Source organism: Pipistrellus hanaki (genome assembly GCF_964339955.1).
Source record: "Pipistrellus hanaki genome assembly, chromosome: 2".
NCBI classification, from domain to species: Eukaryota; Metazoa; Chordata; class Mammalia; order Chiroptera; family Vespertilionidae; genus Pipistrellus; species Pipistrellus hanaki.
Window position 1 is genome coordinate 186,961,152 of NC_140504.1, and position 6,066 is coordinate 186,967,217.

Sequence of the window (6,066 nt, forward strand, 5' to 3'; positions counted from 1 at the left end):
CTTGAACACCCCAATCCCACCTCCTGGGACTGCACTGCCCGGGTTGGAGCCTGGATGTTACCCGTCTCTGCTTGCATAGCTGTCTGAGCCCATCGGTGAGCGCCAAGGCTATTATTAAGCCCTCTCGGGGCCCTGAGCCCTCAGCCCCTGTCCACGCTGTTATTTATAGAGCTGACTGTTTGCTGCTGGCGCTGGGCTGGGACATGAGGGCAAAGACCAGGTCGAAACACGTGCTTGGCCTGGGCCCCGGAGCCCCAAGCTTGTCTCCAAAGTCAGATTCCGTTAGCCGACCTTCTAAGTCATCTCCTCCACTCTGCCCCACGGCCCCCATGGGCATGTGGGGGCTAACAATAAATGAATAATAAATACATAAACCCTTTTCTCCCACCCTCTAGGCATTCTTGCTGAGCTAATAATCAAATCAACGGAGACAAATGGGAGAAAATCAAATGCTGATACGTGGGCATGGGGAATGCACATAAGCAGGAACATTTCAAAGGCAGCGAGGTGAAAGTGGGGATAGATTGGCAGATAGTTATCATTTGTGACGAAGGATAAAGGGGGCTAGAGGTCTGAGATGTCAAAGAAAGTGGGCGGTTTACAGGTCGTTGAGGAAGGGGGGAATGCATGTTGCCAGTGGAAATAGGATTCTCCCACGGCGTCAGGAGAAGAGCATTTCGGGTACCACCCCGTAGGAGGATGAGGCGGAGCGGGAAGAGTTATTGGAGCAAAAACAAAGGACTCCCCACAGGTGCCCGAGGTCTCAGCCTCTGGGCCACAGCCCGCACCTGCCCTCACCGCGCCCGGAAGACGGCCGGCCGGGCGCAGAGGGGCGGAGCTGTGAGCCGGGCCTTGGCAGGGCCTCTGCAGCTTCGGGAATCAGTCCAGTCTCGGTCCCCGTTGACCCTGTCTGGCTGGCCGAGTCTCTGTTCCAGCTGTCCTGCTGCACCCAGGCCCTGCGGGGGGAGAGGGGGGGTAAGGGAGGGCGCCAAGGGGAGTCAGGAGTCACGGGGCAGCCCGGAGAGGGCTCCAACCTTCGATTACTTTATCTTGATTTATTCCGCTTTGATTATGTTATCTTGGGTTTGAAAGCTTTCTTTCAAACTAACCAGTCTCCTTCCTGGTTCCTTTTGGGCTTGTGCTGGGTCCTCCCCCGTAACCAATTCCGGGGTTTCATGTCCTTATCCAATCCTAACCTTTTCCTAGGTTTGACTCCTCTTTATGTTGCCATTTTAGCTTCTCCTGCGTGTGGAAGGCTGACTGGGCTCTGAGGAGGTTGGAAAGTGGATCTGCCCCCGGGGGGGGGGGGGGGGGGGGCGGGGGGGGGCTGGGGGTAGGTTCCCTTTGGGGAGAATGTGGCTGTCCCTTGGGGTGTCTGAACTGTAACTTCCAGACTTACTCAGGGTTAGGCTTAGCCAGCTTCGTTCCCTTCTCTTTTGATGACATCTCACTAGCTGACGGCCTACTGTAGCAGAGTCACTGATGTAATGCATTTCTTTTATCCCCTTTTCTCCCAAACTACCCTCCACAGGTAACCCCTCTTGGGCACCTCTTGGGTCACTAGGTATCATTGACAAATATGCTGTACTGTTTTGTGTTTGGTGTTTTTTAATTGACAAAAACAGTAGTGAGCTAAGTACAAATTGGTAGTTACAGAATAGTCACAGGGGTGTACAGTACAGCACAGGAAATACAGTCGATACTAGAGGCTCAGTGCCCGAATGCCTGCACTGGTGGGGTCCAGCTGGCCCCAATTGGCCAATCCTGTCAGGCCTGTCGGTGCGGAGGGAGGAGCAGATAGCGGGAGGTTGGCCCGAAAGCCTGGCCCCAATGGGCCCAATAAGGGCCGGGCTGGCTGGGGGAAGGAGCTGTGGGCAATTGGCCAATGGGCCTCACCCCCAATTGGAGTGGGGGCGCATATTGAGGGTGGGGTTGGCCCCGCCCCTGATTGGTGGGGGGGCCAATCAGGACCAGAGCTGGCTGAGAGGAGGGGCTGCGGGCCATTAGGGGTGGTGGGGGCTGATGGGAGTGGGGAGGCAATCAGGGGCGGTGCTGGCCCTGGGGAGGGGCTGCAGGGGGTTGGCTGGCTGCCCCACCCTGGATCAGGGTGGGAAAAGCTGATCAGGGGTGGGAATGACTGGGGGGAGGGGCCCCAGGAGGTTGGCTAGCCTTCCCTACCCCCTGATTGGGCTGGTTTGCTGGTCATAGTGGGCATCATAGCGACTTGTCATTCTGGTCATTAAGGTGTTACCATCACTGGCTTTTTATATAAATAGATTTCAATAACCATGTATGGTGCTAGGTGGGTACAAAAAATATGAGGGTGGGGGACACTTTGTAAAGTATAAGATTGTCTAACCACTATGCTATTCACTGGAAACCAATACAAAATAATACTGAAAGTAAAATGTAATTGAAAAATAATTTAAGCCGAAACCAACCGGTTTGGCTCAGTGGATAGAGTATCTGCCTGCAGACTGAAAGGTCCCAGGTTCGATTCCGGTCAAGGGCTGGACCCCACCAGTGCAGGCATTCGGGCACTGAGCCTCTAGTATGTACTTTGGTTGCAGGCACATCCCCAGTAGGGGGTGTGCAGGAGGCAACTGATCGATGTTTCTCTCTCATCGATGTTTCTGACTCACTATCCCTCTCCCTTTCTCTCTGTAAAATAATAATAATAATAATAATAATAATTTAAAATAAAATAAAATGTAGTTCATGCTATGTTAAAAAATTCTATCTTGACAAAAACAGTAGTGTTCTATACTTTTTATTCTTCTCTTTTTTTAAAGTTGGCACACACATGGACATTGTTTCCTCTGTTTGCTTTTATAATAATTAAAATAAAGGTCTAACAAATAGCAAAGGTCGGGTTGGGCAGATTTCAAGGATAGCTGTGAGTGAAGTCACATGCTTTCTTCTTTTGAAATACAAAGGCGCACGGCCAGTGTAGCTCAGTGGTTGAGCTCAACCTTTGAACCAGAGGCACGGTTCAATTCTTAGTCAGGGCACATGCCCAGGTTGTGTGCTTGAGCCTCAGTGTTGGCATGCAGGGAGAAGGTGATCAAGGATTCTCTCATCGTTTCTCTCTCTCTCTCCCTTCCTCACTAAAATCAATAAAAATAATATTTTTTTAAAAAGACATTCTTTGGAAAGGGAAGAATAAGTACCCTTGGGGAGAAGTTTCCAGACATCCTACCTGGGAGGGGCAGGAGAGGGAGAGGCTGGGGCAACACGGAAATGCCAGAATCCGAAGGGTCCTTAGGCAAAGCTTGCAAACTGGAGGCCTGCCGGACAGACCCAGGCTGCAGACATGGGTTGTTTGTTCCTCTTAGTGTTTGGTTAAAACACCAAGTTCAGGTTTTTGGCTTCTGGAAAATCACGTGATTTCGCCGCTTGAGCCCATTTCCACCAGGAACCAGCAGCAGAGCTGAGAGACACTGCCTCCTGTAGGCAGGGCCCAGGCTCTGCCACGGGCCACAGGCCTGCACTCTCTGATGGTAAACACAGCCTTTTCCTGTCCCCACCCAGCTGTTTGCAGTTCTTGCCTCAAATTTAAGGTGGCCAGACGTCCCTTAAGAAGCTGAGGGACCCCCGCCTCCAGGGCATGAATTTTCATGCACCAGGCCTCTAGTTATCCTATTCCTTTTCCTCATCCCAGGTTAATTCAAGTGCCAGCATCCACAGCGGAAACGGAATCATCCCCAGGGGTGAGACGGCCCAGATGTTACAAAGGCTGCTTTTGGGGGGTGGGGGTGAGGCGGGTGTTGGGTGTTGACAGGACAGACCAGGGATGTTTCTCCTTCCATCAGCCCCTACCTATGGCCTTGCTTTTGGTCCGGCACTGAGTAGATGCAGCCAGTAGGTGGCAATGTCTCACAGCACAAGGGCTGGTGAGACAGGCTGATGGGGGGGAGTTGGTGTCGGACTGAGAGACCAGCTCCTGGACCCTCCCCTGCAGATGCACCTCACCCTCCCAGGGCAAAGGAGACAGCAGATTGACTTCCTGTGAGGGCCCCAGGAGGCAGCCCGGGGTACCCAGGGCACTTGGAGAGCCCAGGCTAGAAGGGCCCTTACCCATCACCTTGTCCAGCGCTGCCCACGGTGTGTCCGGGGACTGACAGCATCACCTGGGAGTGAGTTACAATGCAGATTCTCGGGCCCCGCCCCAGAATGCTTTAGTCAAACCTTAGGGGTGGGGCGCAGCAGTCTGGGTTAGCAAGCCCTACGGGAGCTGCCCGTGCATTCGGAAGTTATAGAAGCGCTTAGCATCTCCAACTTCCGCATTTTAGGAATGGGGAACCTGAAGCCACAGGGAGGATGTGGCCGCGTCACCCAGCCGGCCAGCGGCAGCGACCACACTGGAACCCAGACTCCCAGCGTTCTCTCCACCTTGGCCTTCAAGGGGCTTCTCTCTTGTCTTCATCCCTCCACCCATTCATCCATGCGTCCAGCTGGCCATTGCACACTTGCGGCTGCAGAGGAGGGCCAGGCTTGGGGGACAGCCTCACCGTCTTCACAGTGAGGCTTCCTCAGGGCCAGGGTCCGGGGTTCAGGGTCATCGAAGCACATGCTGGTTCTGTGCCAGCTCACCCCTGGGGCACCCCAATCCCAGGGCATCCAGTGGCCCCTTCCCATTCCCAGCTACTTCCTGTCTCCGTTTCCTTTTCCTGGCATCCCAGGCTCTCTGTCCCACTCCTCACTGTCCATCACTTGCTCTGGGAGAAGGCACTGTGCCCTCTCCCGAGGGGACTAATGACCAAACGAAAGTCCCCTCCCCAGAGCGGGGTTCGCTCTGAAGGGGCCTGGGCAGGCCTAGATCCGCTTTTCAACCTGGGCACCATCAGCGTTTCTCCTGTGTCCTGAGCACTGTAGGACGTTGGCAGCTCCTTGGCCTCTACCCCCTGGATGTCCGCAGAATCCCCTCCGAGTTAAGACTATCTTCGGACATTGCCAAATGTCCACTCTGGCCAGGGTCGCCAGGTTAAATATAAAATGCCCGGGTAAATTTCAAGTTCAGATAAGCAACAAGTAGTTTTTTTAGTAGAGGTACATTCAACCTTTGTACTTGCTCTATCTGGAAACTTACCACAAGGACAAAGCTCTTCCTTCTTGAAAACCACGGGCCCAGACCCATCTTTCGGGGCCCGGGTGTGGGGAAGTCGGTGAGAAGATCCAGTGAGCTAATCAGAGGCCATTAGCCTAGGAGGGCAGGAACTTTATCAGACTCATCTTCTATCCCCAGAAAAAAGTAGGTTCTCATCAAACATTCTGTCTGATAACACTTTGAACTGTGTCAGGCACAATATCTGCGTGTTTACCCAGGACTGGGCCTCAGGGACACACACATGGAGCTCGTGGCCTAGCAAATACAAACTGAAAATGGCGTTCGGTTAGATCCACACAGCATTTTTTAAAATTATGTCCTTTTTAAAATTTTTAGCAATTGATTGATTTGAGACAGAGAGTGATCAATTTGTTGTCTCACTTGCTCAGGCACTCATTGGTTGACTCTTGTATGTGCCCTGACCAGAAATCAAACCCGAAACCTTGGTTTATTGGGACGATGCACTAACCAACTGAGCTACCCAGCCTGAGTCATAGCATTTTTTTTAAAGATTTGACTTTGTGTTTAGCATTTTAAAATCAGAAGCCATGACATAAAGTCAGGGCTCCTAGTATTTCACGAAAAGGTGACACATCTTCCAAGTGCTTGGGACAGCTGCCAGCTGGGCCCACACTCCCTGTGGCCAGGTGTGGCTGGAGCTGAGCGATGCCGGCCCCCTTTGGCTGGGTCGCGCGCTCCCCCAGTCCTCACCACTCCCTATTGCCTGGTACCAGCACCCTCCACCCATTGATGGGATCAGCCTGGCACTGAAGGCATCTGGCCTGGTGGGGAAGGGGCATTGGGATAGAATGTCCTTCCAGGTGACCTATGTAAGGCTGGTACATTCTCCCCATTTTACAGGGAAAGAAACTAAGGCTGAGGGAGCTTGAATGAATTGCTCAAGGGCATAGACTAGATCGGAGCTCAAGACCCTTGACTCTCAGGCCTGTGCCCAAGCC